Source organism: Opisthocomus hoazin, chromosome 3 (genome assembly GCF_030867145.1).
Source record: "Opisthocomus hoazin isolate bOpiHoa1 chromosome 3, bOpiHoa1.hap1, whole genome shotgun sequence".
Taxonomy (NCBI): Eukaryota; Metazoa; Chordata; class Aves; order Opisthocomiformes; family Opisthocomidae; genus Opisthocomus; species Opisthocomus hoazin.
This window is the reverse complement of record NC_134416.1, coordinates 79,219,295-79,243,154: the sequence shown is the minus strand read 5'-3', so window position 1 is coordinate 79,243,154 and position 23,860 is coordinate 79,219,295.

Sequence of the window (23,860 nt, the reverse complement as noted above, 5' to 3'; positions counted from 1 at the left end):
GAAACATCAAAAGACTTGAAGGACTGATTCAGTCATTATTAAGATTGCATTTATGATTTTATATAAAAATGATGGATTCAGAAATAAATCTTCATTGGCTGAAGAAAGCCTTATCAGTACAGATTATATGTTTGTTAATAGATCAAGGTACAATTATACCTATTCAAAGAGCTTTGGAACAGACCCATGGTGAAGTACACTGGTTTTTATTATCTATTCTTTTAAAAAGAACTGGTAAAATAATTTGGATGTCAGTCTAAAGATTATGCTTTCTTGAATTCTTGTAGTGATATGTGCAAAAAGGCATTTGTGCACTCAAGAAGAGCTCTATCTTATTGGTGTATTTATGGTTTCCAGCAGTGGAATTTTCAGAGAGAAAATTAAAAACCTACAAAAAATGTTTGCAACGAGGGCACAAATTTTTCACGTAGGGAGCTCATGCTCTTCAAATTGCTCTAGGCATGGATTTTAAATAAGCAGGTTTCCACTCCTGAATAGCACCATTGAGTGTACTCCATCAAGACAACTGGCAGTCCAAACAAAGAACATTATCAAACATGCGTGAAATGGTAATTATGCAAACATCATTAGCCAAATCAGCAGCTGTTAGAAGAAAACTCTAAGTGACAGATGGAAACATTCTTTTTCTTTTTCTTCCTCTGCTTCCATTTCCCTCCCTCCCTCTGCCTAGATCAGACCTTTTATAAACTGGAACTGCCTGGAAAAGTGGGGCATTAAAAAAAAAGATAAATCACTTTCTCTTAACTTGTGTTCAGCAATGCTTTGAGAATTTGTCCATAATAGGTAAATAACGAACAACATTGCCCTCTCATGGAGTCTGTTTTGCTCTGACAAGAGTAAATATGCATGAAATCACTCAATTTCTGCATCTGTGGGAAAAAATACAAAATTAATTGAAGAAGTAGAGCCAAGCTGCATTTTTTGGAACAGCTTTATTTGATTTTATGAAAGCGACTAAATTCTTCCTGAAGTAAAAATCTCTGCTTAGGTGACTGCCTAGTTAGGTTCCAATGCATATTTCTTTTTAAGCATGTAAATGATTACTTTGTAAGGTAATAATTATTTCAATAGGACTAGTTACATTTAAGCACACATTCAAGTGTTTTGGCAGACCAGGGCCTCGTAATAATATTGACTTTCTGTTAGTTGTCATAATAGTTGGGAGAAATCTTGAGACCTGACCAAATCAGTTCTAGAAAATCATAACAAATTTAAAGCGAACTTTTTCAAAATTTATTGCCCCCAAAAGCACAGAAGCAGAAATACCAAAACAGATTTTTAAATGCTGTTCTTTGTATATTCTTGACCCATCAGAAATGTGAGCTATCAGATTTCCAAGAATCCAAAGGAAAATAAGGAAGTTCAATATGGATGACTCTTTTTATATGTGCTCCCTGTTCTAAAAGCAGTAATCTGTCCATGGGCTCCAACAGATTTTGAAAATTTGGCTATATCAAAACTAAAAATTCAGACTCTTATTTATCAGAAACAATTCCTAGTGCTTGAACTTGAGTTCCCCTCCATTACAAAAATCAGTATCAACAGTGTCTGTCCGTATAAACTAAATTTCTGGGTTTCTCCCTTATATGCATGTCTGTGTACCCACTCATGAGCTAGGGTCATAAAACTGACAACTGTATTAATTTGCTTTTCTAGTATTTAAAGTTACAGTTACAGAAAGAAGATGTAGCTCAGAAAAAATAGTAAATTGGTAAGTAAATAGTACTTAAATGAAAACTATGCCACTGGAAATGTTTTCTTTTGATTCAAAAGATACAGCATTTACATACAACACACGGAGCCAGAATAAGGTGACCCACCTAGCTTGCTTCTGAAGTCAGCCTTGTAAATTCCAGCATTAGAAAGCCTGACTCAGTGAATGAAGTCAACAGTGTAATTCTAGCCTCGCTGAAGTTCATGGCAAAATTTCGATTGATTTCAGTAAGTACCTCTCCACACCACTCAGTGAGCATGGCTTGAAATCTGTGTGTGAGAACAGCCAGTGTTAAAGAGGTTCCAAGCAAATCCTTTTTCTAAGCTTTTTCCCTTTTCAGAAAATTCATTTTAATAGCCAACAAGTTGCAATCCAAAAACAACAAGGCCAAAACTGACTCAGACAATGAAATATGTATCTTGATTGCATCATGCATATCTGGAAAAGTTATGAGCCACACATAAATACATGAATTACATGAGAAAGACAAAATAGATTCAGTTCTCCATGATGGTGAGCTGCGGAAATTTTTAAAAACAGGACCATTTTCAAGGGGATCACTATGAATTTTCATTTTGTTTTGGTCAAGTTTATAATATATATCTTACTTTTCAAAGGTTAGATTTTCATGATGGTGATTCTTTACATAAAAAGCCATCATAAAATCTCTGTACAGCTGAGTTTTTTACATGTCTTCTGTGTGTAGAGAGTCACCAGTGCGCAAATGCAAATGTATATAGTGAATGTGGAAGAGAAAATTTAATTTTGACTGTTTCCTCTATGTATCATGAAGGAAATAGTGATATATTTATTTTTCACATTTAGCTTCACCACAAAAAATACATACATGTGCATATGTATACGCATACAGTCAGGGGCATTAGTAACAACGCCACAGATCAGAAACTATTTTTCTTCCTTTTTCAACATTTACATGTATCTGAGACTTTCATATATTGACAGACTGACTTTTAACTATTTTTACACATACTCTTTCTGATGCACTCTTAAGAAGTTTTGTGGAAAACTGTAATGAAGGTTTATTTTTTCCAATTTAAAAATATACACAGCATGCAATGTTTTCATACTGCAATAACTGCTTTCTAATGCATCTTTTAGGTTACTTGCTGATGTGTAGAAGCTGTGTCTTTTTTCAGCATCAGAAATCATAATGAACAGAAAGCAAGGCTGACACTATTTTAGATATATAAATTTAATGATGAATCAATTAATTTTTAAAATAGTCTTAATAGACTATTCTTTGAGACATAAAAATATGAAAATTAATCAATTTGGGGCATAAAAAAGGAATATAATCTGTTTTAAAGGACAATCGCTGCCTCATATTTTTATAGATATTTAAATATACCAGTAACAAAGTAAATGTTTCCTAAGATGTCCCTGAATGTTAGATCAAATAATGTTTCAGGAAACATAACTGATGTTTATGTTCCTGTAATGTCTATCCTATTTCTTACTTCATTTTCACAAACGAATGAAGGAGGAGTAGACCAGTTACATGGCTTGCCTGAAAATTTGGCTGACTTGATTCATGGCTGACAAAAGAGGTGATTTTATTGACCTTTTTCATGATTTCAGCCTCAGAGAACTGTGGAAGACTGCCTAAGGTCTCTGAGTGTCAGGACAGTAACTAGAGCTGACATCACAATCTATCTTCTGCCTTCATTCATCTACACAAATTTTCAAGTAGCCTGAGAATAATATTAAGAAGTTGTTATTGCTTGGATTTGTATTATTTCTGTTAATTTCTTAGTTAATGAGCTAGAACTTAGGCATGATTTAGTCATTAGTTTAATGCCACACATTATTTTTTACATATCCAGGTATAAAATGGCAGTAAACATCTTCATGAAGATGTGTCTTGTCAGAGAATTAGCTCAATATTTCATTTCTCCCTTATAAGATTATATTGCAAATTTTTTGTATCTGCCCTTTCATTAATTTATTTTGGAGTCAAGTCAGCTATCTTATACAGCAAGGGCTCTTTATGCTAGATTTATATTTAGTTCCTTTAATAACTGAGGTGTAGAATGCCTAGTAAACCTAACACATGATAGGTGGTTTAGGTCATGGTCTTGTTGCATAAAATAGTCTTTGAATCATTTTTGACAGTTTTATAAGCCTTCTTATATCAAAGCCATCAACGAAGCACACCTCATTAATTGAGAGAACATCTAATTTCCCTTCATGTATAAGCCTCAAAGTAAGAATTCAGAATTTTTGTTCCTGCAATGGCATGAAAGTGCTTGTCTTTCTAAAAAGCATTACTCCAAAAGTAAATAAGTCATAGTTTTTCAGTAGCTTTCTGAGAGGTAACGTATATCTCATTTTAAAAAACATTATTTACTTTCCATGTCAAGAAGGAAAACTGGGAAGAAACCTGACAATCTTTCACCAGCTGAAAAAAAAAGACTAAAGCACAGAATGGGCCTCAGGCCTGCATGTGTTTTACTCAAGCATAGTGTGCAGGCCCAGCTGCAGAAGTGAGTCCAAACGTCACCCTCCTGTGGGGACAGGTCAAAGTGGCTGCAGACCCAAGAGCTGAGAAACCCTCCTAGATCACACAGTCAAGGCTGGAAAGACAGCAGGAAAAGGTCCATTGTCTGTAAATATTCAGGAAATATAAAGATATTCAAAGGACTTTAAAATTCCTTGTTTCTTCTGTCATGAGGCTTATCAACGCATTAAACTTCTGAGTTACACAAAAAGAAGCAGTATGTCCTTAGTTTGTTCGAACTAGTCCAATTTGAGCATGCTAGTATTTTACACTAGTATAGAATGTGTGCATCTTTACTTCCAAGGAACCTCAGAATTTTTTTTTATCAAGGACAGTTTTAAGTATGTATGTTCACAGTGTTACCACAGAACCGTAAAGGATAGTAACTTACTCCTGATGTAATACAAAGCACACAGGCAGTGGAACATATGAAGAAGAGAGAAGAAAGAAAGGAAGTCCCCTTTACTTACATTACTTTTCTTAGTGGTCCTTTCTTCCCAAACTTGTGGGAAAAATGGCAATTTGGAGTATTTATATTTTATATTAAGAGTCCTCACCTGACAAAATGATGTGGCAAAGAAATGTCTCTGCATGGGACTGAATGACTAAATGGCATGGAATGCCAGTGTAAAGGACAAAACATTACTAGTGCTGTGCATTGGATATATCTGGTGACAGTCACAGGACAGAATCAATTGAGAAAAACAAAAGATTACCTTTGTTCTTTAAGCGCTATTTCAGCCCACCTTGGCTTACCCCTTTCCATTGCTTTTCTTGCTCCATCCTAGTCCAGAGACTATTAGCAAGAGAATCATGATAATGTAGTCACCCCACACATTCCTAGAGTTTCAAAACTTACCATGTTTTGTGTGTCAAGACCAGTCTTGAGTTTGTAACCAGCCCTCAGAATTTAGACTCACTGTTACAAGTTTTAAATGAAAAATACACTCCTCCAAACATTTTAAACACCATTATAGTCAGAAAATGAAGTAGCAAGTTGTCTCAGTAGTGATTGTGGATGGTGTTCTTTCTTTGGAAGGAATAAAAAATAAGAAGAAATATAGCATAATACAGTTTAATACAATATCGTATAAATATATAAGTGATCTGGGAAAATTGGTGAAAACATACTGTCAGTTTAATCAGGCATTTTTGAAAAGGTTTGAAATATAGGAAAAGTGATAGATTCTCACTAATTTTAAAAAAAATGTGCAATAGCATAAACCCAGAGGAATAACTGAGAAGGATCTTTCACTTTCTAAAAGCACCCAAAAACCTCATATTCCTGTAAGATAAAGTGAATTGCACAGAAATAGCAAACAGTGACAGTAATAATTACTGAATTTCAATATTCTTAGAAAACTGGGACGTCATAAATATTGAATAGTGTCCTAAACCATATGCAATCTATGCTAGTTTTCAGTAACAATAAATTAAGTGATTATGTCTAGATTTATCCATTATTTACCTATATTTGTCAGTATAAATAAGCAGAAATTCTGCAAACATTTATTAGAATTGAAAACATGGTGAAAATCTACCATTTATTTATAGTGAAGGTGTTGAACAGTTTATACTGCACATTTTGGTGCTTCAGACAGGCACCACAGTTCTTTTTGCATAGTGTATTTGAGACAGAAGGTAGCAGTAAAGATTTTTGCCTTTAGAGAACCTGTATGCACCAAATTCCACAATTCTTTTCACATCTCAGGGTGTTCTAATTGAAATGAAGCTTTATACATAAAAACATAGTATAAACATTAGCATTTTCAGTGGAAGTAAAAAAGTTTTAAACCTGGTTCAAAGCAGAAGTCCATATAAGAAAAGATATGTTATTTAATATAAAAGTAAGTGAAACAAAACAGAATGCTAAACTGTGGTGAACAAAACACAGTGGGTTAACGTGCAAGGCAAAAGGTTGCAATTTATGTACGTCATCTATTGTTTCTTTTTGTCTGCAGAATGTTTTTACTATGACTTATGTAATATAAGGCTTGAAGGCCTTTCCTAACCTTGTAAAAAAATGATACAGGAGGCTACGGCCTATTTCATAGCTAATGGGAATAAGTTTTACACCATATTTTGACTGGATGGAAGGTCTGTCTTCCTCCGTGCTTTCCAAAAACATCCCACCAAACTCAAGCAAATAGATATCCAGGTGATGTGCTGAGAAGGCACCCAAAGCCGGTCCCACAATGTGCTTCTTTGCTAGGTTTGGAAATATTCATTTTCCAATATGGAGACCTGGCTCAACTGGAAGTTGTTGCCAAAATATATTGCAGTTTTGAATGGCCAAAATGAGGAGGGATGACACTGAATGCTGAGACCTTCGAGACAATTGCCTCTGAGTCTGTCTGTGAGCTCACTCTGAGAGGGGAAGTCTCCTAGAAATAGGTATAACTGGGGTTTGTCCTTTTCACAGTATTTGAGGCTAACTTCTTATCTAGACAAGCCTGTAAAAGTGTCAGTCTACAGCTGGTAAGGAAATGATTTATTTAAAATTATGTTCTTACTATGAATATGTATTCCTTTAAGGAATTAGTCCACTTTGTTCATACCTTAAGAAGATGTATAGATTTGGCCTGGATAAATGCCAGGTGCCCACCAAAACCGCTCTGTCACTCCCCCTTGTCAGCTGGACAGGGTAGAGGAAATATGATGAAAGGCTTGAGGGTCGAGACAAGGACAGGGAGGGATCACTCACCAGTTACTGTCATGCACAAAACAGACTGAACTTGGGAAGAAAAGGGAGTTTAATTTATCACCAATCTAATCAGAGTAGGATAGTGAGAAATCAAACCGAATCTTAAAAACACCTTCCCCCCACCTCTCCCTTCTTCCTAGGCTTAACTTCAATCACGTTTCTCTACCTCCTCCTCCCCTGTGAGAGGTGCCAGGGGGATGGGGAATGGGAGTTGAGTTCAGTTCATCATACATTGCCTCTGCCACTCCTTCCTCCTCAGGGGGAAGACTCCTCACACTCTTCTCTTGCTCCAGAGTGAGGTCCCTCTCACGGGAGACAGTTCTCCACAAACTTCTCCATTGTGAGTCTTTCCCACAGGCTGCAGCTCTTCACAAACTGCCCCAGCATGGGTCCTTCCCATGGGGTGCAGTCCTTCAGAAACAGGCTGCTCCAGCGTGGGTCCCCCATGGGCTCACAAGCCCTGCCAGCAAACCTGCTTCAGCATGGGCTCCTCTCTCCATGGGTCCACAGGTCCTGGCAGGAGCCTGCTCCAGCTCAGGCTCCCCATGGGATCACAGCTTCCTTCAGACATCCACCTGCTCCGGCGTGGCGTCCCTTGCACGGGCTACATGTGGATATTTGCTCCACCATGGACCTCCATGGGATGCAGTGGAGCAACCTGTCTCACCATGGTCTTCATCACAATCTGAAAGGGAAGACTCTCTGCTCCGGCATCTCGAGCACCTCCTCCCCCCTCCTTCTTCACTGACCTTGTTGTTTACAAAGTGGTTTCTCTCACATCATCTCACTCCTCTCCTTCAACTGCCATTTCACCACAGTTTTTTTTCTTCCCCTTCTTAAATGTGTTATCCCAGAGGTGCTACCACCATCGCCGATTGGCTTGGCCTTGGTCAGTGGTGGATCCATCTTAGAGCCATCTGACACTGGCTTTATCAGTCATGGGGGAAGCTTCTCGCAGCTTCTCACAGAAGCCATCCTTATAGTCTGCCCCCTGCTACCAAAACCTTGCCAAGCAAGCCCATAACACCTGGCAGAACATAAGCCTACTGCCTAAACAGGGAAGTACAGAAAGGAATATGGTCTCCAGTTCACACACTTTCAGTCAAAAGGTATGAACACGAAGGCAGCTTGCGGCTCTTGCAAAACACCAAGTGAAACTTGGGAAGGAAATGCAAATTGAAAGCTAGTGGAGTCAAAGACTAATACTAGTAAAAGAGATAAATAAACAACCGAAATAAAGGGGAAACTACTATTCCACATTTAATTAAAAATCTGTGTTTTAGAGAGTTGGCTTAGTGAAAATTATGACACAAAACTATTGATTAGCTAGCAGGTAAACTCTCCCATGACGCTGTAATGAGCACATTTCAGCTTTAAGCCTAGTCTTTGAAAGATTTCAGGAATATCTGCAGATCAACTTTCATTGACTAATTCAAAGTGAAGGTCCTCATCTGTCTATGTATATATTGAAACGTATTCAGATGAAAAATACATGGGAGACCCCGGACCTGGACATGTTACAGAACTGCAAGAAACTGTCTCTGAGGAATACTGTATTCCTTGTAAATTCTTCACTCAAACATGGCCAATATGGAAGAGTGTTGCAACAGCCATTGTGCCAATATTCCACGTCACTGAGGAAATATTGTACTTAAGATAGGTAATGGCAACTGAACATAGATTATAGTTGATTTTGGTTTTGACTGTTTACAGTTAGTGGAAAAGAAGCAGGTATTGACCAAACTTAGCTAGTTTGACTAAATTTTAGCAAAAGATTTTGCTTTTACCTGAAAAAATGTTTTGTATTTCTTCTGTAATTGTTAAATGGTATCTTGTTATTAAGCAGAAAGGCAGAAATACCAAAAAAGAGGTAGAATACTGTAAAAGGATTTAGAAAAAGAATTACATTTTTAGTTATTCTCCTCCAGGAAATTATGCATGATATGAATTTGCTAGAGAAACTCACATAAACCTTTTTGTAGAGAGTAAACTTTCCTGTAGTTTCCACCACACTAAGTGTAACTACATTTTATGATGATAATAGTATGTCTAATGTCAGAGCGGATCAGATTGCAATTTTTTATTACTTACGTGACATCCTATACTTTCCAGAAGAGTTACTTTTCATAACCAATATGTCATCTACTATCCCTAATTTGTTTGGAGGAAATATCTTTCCACCATTAAAATGCAATTCCATACATGAATGAAAATCTCCATTTTGAAGTAAACCAGATGGAGCTTGTTCTACCACTCATGCATGAGTCTCTGTCTCCCCATCTATATCAACATTCAAAGCTTATGTAGTTCTCATCATATCATTTGAATATCTCTGTCAATCCTCTTAGCTTTGTAATGACACTTACAAGAAAGCAGTATCAATCTTAGTTTCAGTGCTGAAGCTGAAAGCTTTCCGTCTCACAAGGTCCCATAGCAAGCCAGAATCAGAAATTGGTAAAATATTGTTTTCAATCTATTGCCACTCCTTCAGAGGCAACAATACCCAGGCCTATAAATGCTACAGAGCTGACAGAAACAATTACGAGCTCTCAAAGCAGTCATCCTTTCTGTGACTTGGTGTAGCTCTTGAAAGCTGCTTTTTTTGATAAATTAAACTTACATGAAAGCACAAATCTGTCTTGGACAAGTAGGCAAGTTCTCCAAAGCTTTAAACTCTCACAAGACACAGACCATACAGCTCCCTAATTAGACAATCTGATGGAGAAAATTTCACCTTGGCGCAGAATGCAACCTCAGGTTTGGCTAGGTCCAGGAGCTCTGCATGAACATATTTAATGCACTGGCAACCACTGATGTGAGCAGGGTCTAGTTTCTGGTCATGGTGGAACCAAGGGAATTTGAAGTGTTAATTTCTTGGCAGTGTCCAGGTTTTTATTTGCAGATAATGTCAACAGAGTGTGTTTAAATATAACTACTTATTTTGCCTTACTTTAGCTCTCAACTTGACAACAGAATGTTTAAATTACATCAGATGTAAACAGAAGTTAGATTGCTAACCTATGGAGTGTTTTGTTCTTTGTATGGCATTCTTGCTGTCTTTTTTTTCTTGTATGTGTTCAGAATATCACATATTTAGAATTCTCAAAAACTATTTCACTTTCGACTTCCTGAGTTGCTAGAATTTCTCTTTGTTTTTACTAATTTAGCAAGCTTAGATTTTGAAAGATGTCTTCTAACAATATATATTACATCTATGATGACAATGACCTTGACCAACAGTGGCAGGTTGGATATTCACAATTCAAGCTGAGTTCTGACATGACTGTACTTAAACCTAAGAGGATTTTCTCAGTCTTCCTTTTTCTTTAGCTCTGTACTGTTATGGTGGTGCAGCTGCCTAGGGCCACTTTGAGACATCAGAATAACTTCCATTGCTCTGTTATCTTGGATACAAGTCCAGTGATTTGGGCATCAGGGACTCTCTGGCCACATCTAGGCTGTCTACTGCCTGAATGGTACATCAGGAAAAGCCATGTATGCTTTGGGGAAAACTCCCATTGTGATCTTAGCTTAGTCATAAGTGCAGTAGCCTGGAGCTGGGGCAGCCAGGCACCCCCTGGCCACATCTAGGGCATCTTCTGTCTGAATTGTCTTCCAGAATGTCTCAGCACGAATTGTGGCCTGAATGGAGAATACTGACCAAAATCAATCATCTCGAGATCTTATACACAGCGGTCCAAAGGTGAGATCCTTTGAGCTCTCCTCCAAGACCACAGCAGGCTGTGTGACCCAGTATCTGCACCTGAGCTGGGATGCCTCTCAGGGTAGATTTTGAGATGACTGAAAGATCATCCTTTGACGATTTTTGCAAGGACTCAAAGGCCTGATTTTGCGAGGTTCGCCTACTGTGTGTTGATAAATGTCGGCACATAAAAGTGAGTAACCTATGAAACCCATGAAAAGGGAAATTTTAATCACAGGTTAACCTCTGTGTGTGTGAGTGTGTGCAATTTGATCCAGAATTATCTGTCTGCCAGTATGTGTGATTTGATTTAAACTTCACGTGTGTGTGCAACCTCACTGTCAGTTTCGGGTGACCCTTGCCATTCTCAAAACTTTAACTAAGTCACTATTTTGATTATAACAAATTCCACTGAATCACTCTGTTATATTGGCTTATGATTAAGTGCTGTTAATAATTCTGCAACCTAATCTTGTGATCTATCTCAAAAATACTAAGAAATCCTAAATTGCTGATGTATAACAAAATCCTATTTGTAACAACTGTCTTCCTTGTACCTGTAACTGTCTAGTTGACTCTTATTTACTATGAAGTTATTTTATTTTATCCCCAGTAGCTGTAAGAAAGGCCTGAAGCCTATTTAAGACTGAGAATGCTATATAGTGTAACTGGAAAACACAGGAATGGTTTAATCACGTAAATATGAAATTAGAGTTTGTGTGTGACGTTGGTATAGGAATTGTGTGTTCAGAGGCACATCTGCTTCTTTCTACCTTGCTGGACAATTTAACTAAATATATCTTCTCTCTCTACAAATCTACAGTTACAAAGACATGGAAAAAATGGGACCATTAAGGATGACACCTTTAATTCCATTGTTGTCCAATTAACAGAAAGCTGCTTCTGCAACATCAAGACATGTTTAGATTCTACTAAATCCACACTTTTCTGATATTCTCTGTTAAAATCACCTCCTTTCGAAGGTGAGTACACTTGTCAGAGCATGCAGCAAGTACATTTTCGTGAGATTCTCTCAGTGTGAGTACTGTAGGTAGTCCTGAACAAGAATTGGTAAAGGGGTATAAACTTTCTGAAGGATCTCTCACATAAACACGAGATCTACAATTTCAAGACGCGAAGAATATTCAGCCCAAAGTCAGGGCACTGAATACTGAAAAAACTGTTCCTGTGTAATCAGTTGACACTTCACAGTCTCTGAGTTGACCCAATCTCAATTAAAACTTCCAGCTTTCTGCAATGTGTGCTCTCTTATGAATAAAATTAGTATTAGTGTCACTCCACAGAAGGAGCACCCATAGTGTTAACCTCTGAAAAGTCCACTTCCAATGTCAGTAATTATGGTGTAAAGACAAGGCAGAAAAAAACAAAAACAAAAAAATCACTTATTTTTCTGTTGTTGTAGTGGGACTGGAAGCAATATCAAGGAAAGGACAAGGGTAAAACTAAAATTCAGGAGGGTAAGGGGCTACAAGTGATCTTCAGTCTCCTACACAAGCAAATCTTTCTTAGTAACCTTCTGTGGGTGAACTGAATCAAAAGAGAGTGTTGGTGTATAAAGGGCAGGCAACTGACATCATCTACCTGGACTTGTGCAAGGCATTCGACACTGTCCCTCATGATGTCCTTGTCTCTAAGTTGGAAAGACATGGATTTGACAGATGGACCACTCGTTGGATAAGGAACTGGCTTGATGGATGCACTCAAAGAGTTGCAGTCAATGGCTCGATGTCCAGGTGGAGACCAGTGATGAGTGGTGTGCCTTAGGGGTCAGTACTGGGGCCGGTGCTGTTTAATATCTTTGTCGGCGACATGGACACTGGGACTGAGTGTACCCTCAGCAAGTCTGCCGATGACACCAAGCTGTGATGTGTGGTTGACATGCTGGAGGGAAGGGATGCCATTCAGAGGGACCTTGACAGGCTGGAGAGGTGGGCCTGCATGAACCGCATGAAGTTCAACAAGGCCAAGTGCAAGGTCCTGGACGTGGGTTAGGGCAATCCCAAACACAATTACAGACTAGGTGGAGAGTGGCTTGAGAGCAGCCCTGAGGAGATGGACTTGGGGGTACTGGTGGATGAGAAGCTCAACATGAGCCGCCAATGTGTGCTTGCAGCCCAGAAAGCCAACCATATCATGGGCTGCATCAAGAGAAGCGTGGCCAGCAGGTCAAGGGAGGTGGTTCTGCCCCTTTACTCTGCTCTCCTGAGACCCCACCTGGAGTACTGTGTCCAGCTCTGGAGCCCCCAACATAAGAAAGACATGGATGTGTTGGAGCGGGTCCAGAGGAGGGCCACGAAAATGATCAGAGGGCTGGAGTACCCCTCCTACAAGGAAAGGCTAAGAGAATTGGGGCTGTTCAGCCTGGAGAAGAGAAGGCTGCGGGGTGACCTTGTAGCAACCTTCCAGTACCTGAAGGGGGCCTACAGGAAGTATGGAGAGGGACTTTTCACAAGGGTGTGTAGTGATAGGGCAAGGGGGAATGGCTCTAAGCTAAAAGAGGGCAGGTTTAGATTAGATATTACGAAGAAATTCTTCACCATGAGGGTGGTGAGGCACTGGAGCAGGTTGCCCAGAGAAGCTGTGGCTGCCCCCTCCCTGAAAGTGTTCAAAGCCAGGTTGGATGGAGCTCTGAGCAACTCGGTCTAGTGGAAGATATCCCTGCTGATGGCACTGGGGTTGGAACTAGATGATCTTCAAGGTCCCTTCCAACCCTTATCATTCTATGATTCTATATTTTGATACAGGATACTGACCAATACAGCTCAGCTTGATCAAGTACAAAGTTATTCTATACGTAGAGAAAGGATGGTGCAGATGGTTTAATCAGAGTACACAGAAACGTAAGGCTGATTCTGAGATTATCCTGTGACCACTGTCTAGTGTGTAGTGACATAAGATTTCATTTTCATTTCCTATCTAAATCAGTGCTACCAAGTTTTCTAAGAATGTAGCAAATTATCTAATTGATAAGACGTCCATAAATTGTATTGCTTTTGCATCAAATTTACTTCTACTGAGATAGAATTGTCAGAATCTTTTTACTAATACCTAGTGAAAAAGCATAGAAGTCATTAATGTACTGGAAAACTCAGGGCAGAATTTAAAATGTTTCAGCAATGATGTCGTCACATACTATTAATGTACCATAAAGTGGGCAATCATTGCCTGTACTTCTCTCAGCCTCAGGTTTTAAGGTCAATATAATACTAAATATGTCGGATTTTTCAAATTGAGTACACATCGATTAATCTACAACAGCTGTGAGATGACCATACACTCATTACATCTACCTTATGGATGGGAACCCCCCCACCCTCCCCGATCAGAAAAGTTAGACATGTATTTGCAAGAAGATGAAGACTTCCAAAAGACTTGGTCACAGAATCACAGGATCAGGGACAAAAATTCCCATCATTGCCATAGTTTTTAGTTCTGCCATCATAAATTAAAAACTACTGCATACATCCAGATACTACAAAGCCATTTGTGATGTGCTTTGTATATGAACAAACTCCCTATACACAGAAAAAATAAAAAAAGCCTCACAACTCACAGATACATCACATCAACTTGTTTACATGGCATGGTGCACCTTCCTTCCATTAGTTTATTAATTTTTTGTAGGTTTTTAATATTTTTTAACTCATATATGTGAAATCACATTAGCTCCATAACTTGAGTGTATATATTGTTCCTCGCGTGATAGCCGGTAGTTCCCTTGTCTTTCTTCCTTGTCCTGGGTTTGGTCAGAACAGGGTTAATTTTCACCGGACTCCAGGAAGGGGCACAGCCGGGGGGTGGGGGCTGACCCCACCTGGCCAAACAGAGCCCGGTATTCCATACCATGTGACGTCATGCTGGGTTCCGGTGGGGGGGGCGGCATGGCGGGAACGCTCTCGCGGCTTGGGCGGGTGCAGCGCCGGTCCGGTTTCGGGAGAGCGGCTGTTGTACGGTTCGTGGTTGTGTTGTCTCCTTATTTGTATCGTTGTTGTTCCTGTTTTCCCTCTGTTTGCTGTTCTGTTAAACTGCCCTTATCCCGACCCACCGGTTTCTGCCTCTTTCTTTTCATTCTCCTCCGCACACTGGCGGGGGGAGGGGCGGCCGCGTGGCGCTTTTGTTTGCCGGCGGCAGCCGAAACCGAAACATTCCTGTAGGTTTTTCTTGATGAAAAAAGTGAACACTTTGTTTTCTAAATATCCTCTGGAATTTACCCTAACATTAGATCACAGACCTTTTCCTGGGTTTAATCATCCAACAAAAAGTACAAAGAAACTGAGACACCACATGTTGTCAGGACTAGTTAAAAACGAACAAAAGAGAAACAAGAAAATTATTTGTAAAACAAAGAAAAATACAGATATTATGTCATGAAAATGACTGCATTATTTGCTTGTCTACCCTGCATAATATACACACCATTATTGTTGACTGATGCAAAAAAACTCTCAGAGAAGTGTTCAATATTTCAAGAGAGACAAGAGAAAAAAATGTCCTTTAATGTGTGTTCATATGCTCTCCAGACTGTAAGTTGAACATAGAAAATCAAAAACATCCTTTTCTCAGAAACAGGGGAAGAGGAGGAGTGGTTGAAAATGTTCTAGATATTTTGTGTCAGTGATGACCTATGCCCTTTTCTTAACCTGTCTTGACCTAGTACTTAATTCTGTTCTACCTCAATTTGCAACATATAAACTTGCAGAAAATAAATATACCAAGGTCGTGACCTCTGGAGGGCTCTCTCTTGACTAGATGACCGTAATGCTTTAGGAATACTAACGCTGTCTCCTCCCTCAACCCCATTTTTTTTTTCATTCAGTTCTTCCTTTATCCCTTCACCAACTTTTGGTGATGAGAGTTCATAAAATTGCAGGATTGCCACTGTGGACATTGAAAACAATGGTCTAGACAACTGTCTTAAAAGCATATAATACAGGAATTAAATTGGGGTTCCTTTCAGTTGACCTCTGGTGTCATTTTCAGGACAGACCCGCGTGACATTTTTATTTACAGAATGTGGTATGTCAGAAAATGGCTTGATGAATTGCATTGTGATGCTCAGCTTTTTTTGTGTAAATCCTTCTGATGTTGTTGTTAGAATGGATGAGTTGAACTGTTTCACTAAAATATTTATGTGAAAATTGCATTAAAAAATGCCCAGTCATCTTCAACGCAGCCAGAGCTTCCATAGCTGTCATGGTGTCATTCAGCTGCAACATCACACGCCCAAAGACAATGATGGAAGGTCCCAGGCACTCTCACATGCATTCATCCACACAGCACTACAGTGAGTCTAAAGTGGATACGGAAAGGCAGTTCTAGGTTACAGTCCATATTTGTCTAGGTAAAGTACCGGAGACTTCCTTCTGTCCTGGTCATTTCCCGATCCTAATCCATGGGGGATCTGAGTGCCATTCTTCATACTTCTTGCAAATGACCCACATACTGCACTGGAAAAATCCTGTTGATGATTCTGTATATATGATCCAACAGAGAATATGAAGCTCATTAAAACGAGAGCGCCATCATGGACGTGTGTAGGAGAATTAGAGATATATAATAGATACATTCACCTTACTGTGATTCAGTTCTCTTATTTTCCTCTTCACAGAGTACACTGCTCTTCATTTTTTTCTTTATCCTTTTAGAGTGCACTTGGAAAGCAAGAAAGAGACATTCTTTTAGTGATTAACTGGTAACCAGACAAAATTACCGATAAAAGTTTTTGAAAACATCTTTTGATTTCATACATCTCTGTTCTTGAGATCCAATTTAATATTCCTCAGAAGACCATGTTTTCAGAATCTTGAACACTTATTCTTATAAAAAAGCCTTAATATGGCTATTGGATCCCCTCAACATGCTTTTATTTGTGCATGAGAAAATGAAAGCTTCTTAAAATCAAAGACAGAGCAAAGACTAAGCTGCGACTCTCAGAGTTGCAGTTTGATAGCTGCTTCTGTCTGCCCAAGAAAACAAGGATGCAGTGGCAGTCATTTTTCTAGTACATATTTTTTCCCCTTATGCCTCTGTTTCGTATGTGTTTTCTACCACAGATGCAGAATCTGTTTGCACTTACAATTCTGTTGCCTTCATTTCAGGTGAATTAGAGATGTGGTGCTGAGTGATTTTCATAGCTATGTATCTGCTGACAATAACCCTCCCTGGTTTGCTGTGGAGGAATGTATACCAGGCCAGATACAATCTGTTGTATACTGAGCTGCAGTCACACTTCAATAAATATTACTGTCCACCGTGCAGTAATTTAAATTGTGAGTGGTTCATGAAATAATTTTTTCTTCTAAAGAAGAGGTATATTTCCTATAATTACATCTGTCAGTAATTTACCATTCTGCACCAATAAACTCTTAGATATTCTGAAACAAGGGAAGTAAAATTTGCAATTTATGAGCAACCATGCACTTCAGAACAAAAAGCTAAGAGTTACGTGACCAGATTATGAATCTAATACATCAAAGTTCTTATTCTGGAAATGAGTAGGTCTTCTCAGCTGAGTAGGTGAACACAGAGGTAGAATCTATGTTGTTTAAGTAATATCAGTCTGCCCCTGCAATTTTAAAGGTTTTTATACAGCTAATGAGGACTAGTGAGTCATCATTTGACAGAAGTCTTTTGCTCTGCAGCTGACACTAACTTGCCAAAAAGCACTTGATTAATTATAGCACTGTAAGATAATGCATTGTGAACCCATACCAGGCAAATTACTCTTCACGGCGCATTGACAGTGTGTGTCTCTCCCACCTATATAATTTATGCTAAGTGTAGCAGTCACTGGAAACACACAGCCCCTGAAAATTAAAGCTGCAAAATAACAAACACAAAGAAAACTAGATTGCAAGCTTGAAGCCATTTCTCATGGGCTGTAATTATAATCACATATCAGTCCTCCAGGATAGACCACAGCCTCTAGAAGGAATAACATGTCATGGAAAATCCATTGTGAAAATTCATCTGTCACCCAGACTAAAACATACTTTGTCCTATCAGATTGCCATTGTTTCCTTTCTCATATATTTCATAAAGACACAACAGTGCCTACCTTGCAGCAGTCTTGCTGTGTTGTGATCTGTGATATTTTGACACCGGTTTCCAAAAGCCTGCTACTGTGAGGCTTCCTCTTTAATATGTAATGGTAACCTTCATAAGTAAGAACAGAAGAAGTTTCTGTAATTCAGCATTTCAAAAAAAAAGCAGGAAAGGTATTGTTATGACATCTTGTCATCATCTATTTTTCGAGCAAGTCAGAATGACCTGCCCAATGCAAAAAGGAAGAGGGAAGCCCAATGTATTCCGTCGCTAAAATAGCATTTAGAACTTCTAGAAAGAAAAAAGGATCAGACATTCCTTACTTAACTATTATTAGGAAACATTATTTTTTCTTAGATGGCCTAAGCAGGAGTAGAACCTTGGGGTGAAGCTGGAATACTATTTTTTTTTGGTCACAAATGATTTCCCATCATGAAATATATCTGGATACCAAGAACCATATTATTACTAGTCATAGGTAGTAATTTGCTCAGGGTGAGGTATTTGGAATATGACAACTAAGCAGGAGCATATTTTGTCTAAGATCAGGAAACTGCCATATCATCACTGGGCATCCAGAGATTTTTTGCCAGTGAACTCTTTTACAGTGAAAAGATCCAAAGGCTTCTGTAAAAGCAGGGAGGGGAAGACCAGACAACTAGAAAAAAAATGCTAGATGTGCTTTACAAATGAAAGATTGTTTTCTTAGATGATAATACCCAGGGCAAATGTGAAGGACCTGGAAAAAGAAATCATAACAAACAAAAAACCCCATCAGACATCTAAACAGGCAAAGACAAAGAGAGAGATGAGATGTGACTCTCAGCTTATCCAGTGTATCAGTGACTTTACCAAAATTAATTTATCTCAGATCATAGGTAATGGCAAAATTCTTTAACATGAAAATAAATGAACTACACTGCATTTAAAAACTTTCTGGACCTTCCTCAATTGACAAGCCACTTAAACTATTTTGTGCTCCAGTGACAACAGACATTGTTCTAACAATGAGTACCTGCCTTCTTAGGAGATGTAATTGTCCATAGTGCCACCTGGAAGGAGAACCGAAGGGAAATATTTGAGTGGATTAGATAACTTTGTTTAGAATTAAAACCAAGCAAGTGGTCAACAAAGGCAAATGTGAGAGAGAAGTTAAATAAAATGCGGGCCTAACCATTGCATAGAGATAAATTTCACAAACCACTCAATCATTGCAGAGAAACCAGTAAACTCCTTTATAGAGATTATGACATGGTAGTGGAGTTATACTTCTGTGTTCATTATGTTCTGGTTATTGTCTCCAGTTAATATATCATTGGTGATAAAGTGTCATGTAGCATTATCTGTTGTACATCACATTAACAGAACTATCCTTTTGCTAATGTAGACTGTTCCCAGAAATTGAGATAAATAATCCCACAAAAAGCACAAGGATTATGTGCTAAGTGTGTATATTCCATGTATTTGTCTTAACTGACATAACAGTGTTGGCAAAGTTTGTCATTAAAATCCCGCCTCAGATATTTTTAACATTGTGGAGGACTTCCATTATTTGGGTTGAAATTTCCCACATTTTTTCCCCTGGGAATTTCAACACATGATTCATAATAAATATGGATAAATAAAATAAATAACTCTGTATTTAAAGCTATGCATGATTTCCTGGAACTACCATGGTCTGGCAGCTGAAATTTGTCACAGATATAAACCTCACTGAATAATAATCCACAGCCTTGTTTTAGGAAGAAAATGTTTTTGTCAAGGTCTGGGGATTTGAGAACTGTAGTCTATGCATACATATGATAATAGCTTTGGCTGTGCTTTAAGTGAAAATGACTGCTCAGAAACAATGCTAGCCTAGGAGTACAATGGGAAAGACAGCCAGTGAGACATTTTCACATCACTGAAAGTAAGAATAATTTTTTTTAGATGTTAGATGTGTATTTGGAGCAAGCGTGGTTGTAATTTTTTGCAGTTTTTGCAAAGTTTACTTGCAGACTAATTTTATCAAGTTGTACCTAAAATTGCCAATCTGGCCATGCTCTGGTCTCACTCACAAGAAGAAACTATTTAGTTTTTATGCTTTTTAAGCAGGTCTCTCGTAATAAGATATTTCTTTGACTACATGACCACGTCATGCAAGAGTGTGACACTCAAGATGTTGCTAAAAGGTGCTACCAGATGTCACCTCATATACTCCTTTCTCCATGTCTCTCTCATTTCCATCAGCTCAGGGACTGATGGAACTGCATTTTGAAAGCAGCAAGACAACATTTGTAGGAACTGGATATCGGGTAGGAGATTCAGATACCTTTAGAAGATGTGGAAATGGATATCCACTTGTACAGCTGCATGTGCTTTCCTACAAGGGACCTGTATTTGCAAGTTCCACAAAAGGCGCCTTTGATGGCACCTTTAACTCATATAGTTTTAAACAGAGAAAGATAGCAAAAAAGACTTTTAGCATGACTTCAATAAAAAAAGAAAGATTTTGTGAAGAAGAGCAAGAAAGGGGTCACAGACATCATGAGTTAGTCATAAAGATGCCACGAATCTCAGGGAAAAACTGTTAAGTTTACATACTTTAAATCCACTCAAAATCAAAACTTGATTTCTTGATATAAGAGTAGCACATAATTAACAATCAGTGAACAGGATTTTCAAGATCAATATCAAATGGGTGGAGGACCCACATGCTGCCCCACGCTACCGTCAGCTGATGGTCATCTTAATATACCTTCAGCATTGATAACTTCTTCAGAGTATTATCAGCTTTGGGGCAAACACTCCCTTTGGTGAGAAATTTGGGTGCTGCTGTCAGGCAGAGGGGCTGCCCTTCCCTTCCTGCCATAAAGGCTGCTGCTTCCCCGTCCCTGCCATACAGTGGAGGTGGTGTGGACAATGCCCACTTCCACACAGGGCTCCCGGGCTGCTTGCACAGCCATCAGGGAATCATGGGCTGTAGAGGAAGATGGGGGTAAGGGGACGAGAGCAGCTCACCTGAATGGAGAGGGAAACTGCTCACTACCAAAGCAGAGGAAAAACCATAGAGGGAAAAGCATGAGGCAGGAGTCTCCAACTTTTCGTCTGCCAAGCAAACTTCTCACCTGCCACAGGTTTTCATCTGCACGCTTACCATGAGATATCCCTTGATAATACTGTGAGTCCTTTTGAGAAAGTATACTGTTCAAGGTGAGTAAAGTTGGTAGGAGCTCAACCTCTGTCAACCTGTCTTCTGGGACAAGATGTAAATGCTTGCCATGTGCATTGGTAAGACATACATGCTGTCAGTATGTCAGTGGCAAATAAATAAAGGAATAATAATTATAATTTCATTACCAATACTGCATATCTACCTTAAGTTAGAGCGACATTAAAATTACCCTGTAAGCTATCAAACTTTAAAACTTGTCTCTTCTGCACTGTCATGAAGTACACACAGTTTACAAAATAAGCATACCCTGGTTTCGCAGTTTCATCCTAGATACTCCAGGCAGATGGAGAGAATAGCAACAAAGAATTTTCACAGCCTTGCTTTACAATTACTTTGAAGGTTTAGATAACAGTAACAACAAAAGCAAGATACAGAAACTGTCCACATTCATTATAAGGCTGGGTTAATTCTGTCTCTATGATGCACCTTGTCATACAGTTTTACAAATGTGTCTTTCTATCCAGAAATGTCACCCCCCCAAAAAAAAAGAAGTCAGCTGACAATCTCTGCCTTTTTCAATACAGGATTTTTTTTTTTTAATCACCTGATTTTCTTTAAATAAGCTAATAAGTGTAATTGTCTGTTCTGTTCTTAGGAGTGCTCTGCCTTTAATTGAAAAAAAGATCCCTACACACAAAACAGAGTAACGATGATGAAATCAAATGCCAAAAAAAGTCAAATAATCTGTGCAGTGTGTCAAAGCAGCAGGATATTTGCTGTTTCATCTGCTGGGTAATATGTTACAAATACACAGGTATCTTCTGGACAATGTAACAGATATATAAATTACACATAGCAAACATATTATACTACACATAACAAATAGATTATGAATCCTGATGGCAATGGCCATCCTTATATTTTGCTCTTCCCTGTTGTTTCCTCCGGTTCTTCAAAATACAGGCTTTGTCCCTTCCTTCTCAACTTCTGCAAGTTCTTTGGGGCATAAACGCCCTTCTCCTCCCTCTCCAAGCCAGATGCTCACATCAGCCTCACCCCTACTCCTTGTCAAGGTAATACACCATTACAAACCATTCTCCTGCAAACTCATTTCTTCAGGGAAGAAATATTGTTCTGAAACTCCGAAAGGGACCCAGATCTCAGAGCTGAGGATCGAGGACATGCTGCAGCTGCACATGAATTGCAATTTAGATGTCCAGATGTTCCAGAATTTGGAATGAAAAACACAAAGAATCTCTAAATTCTTATCAGAATATGTGGCTTTACTTTGGTGCTGTTCTAAGAGCCAGGCAGAAAGTCCATTTAACCACTGAAAAGGAATAAACCAGGGATATTTACCTAGGGACCTCAGCATAACTACAGAAAATTTAAAAGGCTTCAGGCAGACTTCAATATCCATCTTTAACATGATTTTTAAAAAATTAAAATATTTTCAGTTATATATATAGTAATGTTTTGAGTGACACCTGGCCACTTAAATTCAAGCTTATAGTGGGGGAAAACCTATTAATATTTCATCTCACCTGTGGATATCATACACATATACATGCATGTACACAAACACACACCATATTTGTTGACTCTTGTTGAAAAGCAAACTTTATAAAATAAGTAAATTTAGGCACAAGAATTCATTATGACTTTTACAACAACAGTTGTGCCAGGAAGATTACAATTATAACTTTATTTTCCATGGTGCTTCTTTGAAATACAGTCAATAGATTCTGTAATTAAAGGCTTTCAAAGAAGAGTTTAGGTTTTATTGTTGCTTAAGACTCTGAATAAGAAAAAAAAATATAAAAGGATCTGTCCAAGTTATTTTCCTATGCTACTGTAAATTTGTTTTAGAGAAATTACAATATAGTCTTTTTTGAGTAGTGCAGCTCACATTTAAGTAAGTAAACAGTATTCTATTATGTCAGTTTCTGTGTTTCACCTAGGACAGCTTTTCTTCCATCTAACAAGTTCAATTTGGATTTTTTGCTTTCTCAGGGGACCAGAGACTCTTTGAACAGGCTGTACTGTTTTTTGCCCTTTACTGTTAGTTGTCTTACCTTAAATATACACAAAAAATTACGTCTTCTTCATGGGTATCCTTCTAGTCTTTGGCACTTGATTCATTTATTCAGATTATTTCATTCTGTTTGTATACATCATTGATTATTTTCGCTCATTCTTCTTCATGTAGCAAGTATACTTATGATTTCATAGGCCCTGCCCAGTCCATTTGTAGACAAAATAACATCTCACAGTCATATGAAGATATTCACACATAGATCTCAAAGTCTTTTGCACTCGGTACAAGACCTTCTGGGAAGCCCTCTCTGACACCTGCCTCCTTCTGCGTAATACTGTAGAATTGCACAGAAACTAATTCAGCCAATTCCATAATTCCTTGGATAAATGTACATCATATATATACACTTAGATGGATTTTTGAGTTTTACATGCTGTGCAGTTGAGTTTAAAAAATAGCTATAACATTTCCAGCCCCTTGAAGCCGATGTATTTTAGGCTGGGAAGATATACACAGATCCTTTTACGTAGTAGTGAGTACAAGGCGACACTTATCTGGCCAGTTGTGAGATGGATCTGCCATACCAGTTGTCCATGAGAGAAACCTAAAGACCATCAAAAGGCTTGCCTTCTCTAGAGGTCTGTTTGATTAGATGACAAACTAATAGCAGAACTATTTTTCATCAGAGAAAGCTTTGTTTCTTCTAGCAAAACAGAGCAAAGACTTAAAAATCCTGCTCTTTGCTTACTATATGCATGCAAGAATATGAATCTTTTCTGCTGCCTTGCTCTCAGAACAGTCATTCTTAATTTCTTCCTGGCTTAAACGTCCCCATCCAGGTGCCAGCAGAGTTCAATCCTCAGCATGACCTCTAAGGTTTGTTTGCAGACCTCTTTCTCGAATTATGAAAGCCTGTTCTTTCCAGAAGTTTTTTCGCTGTTGC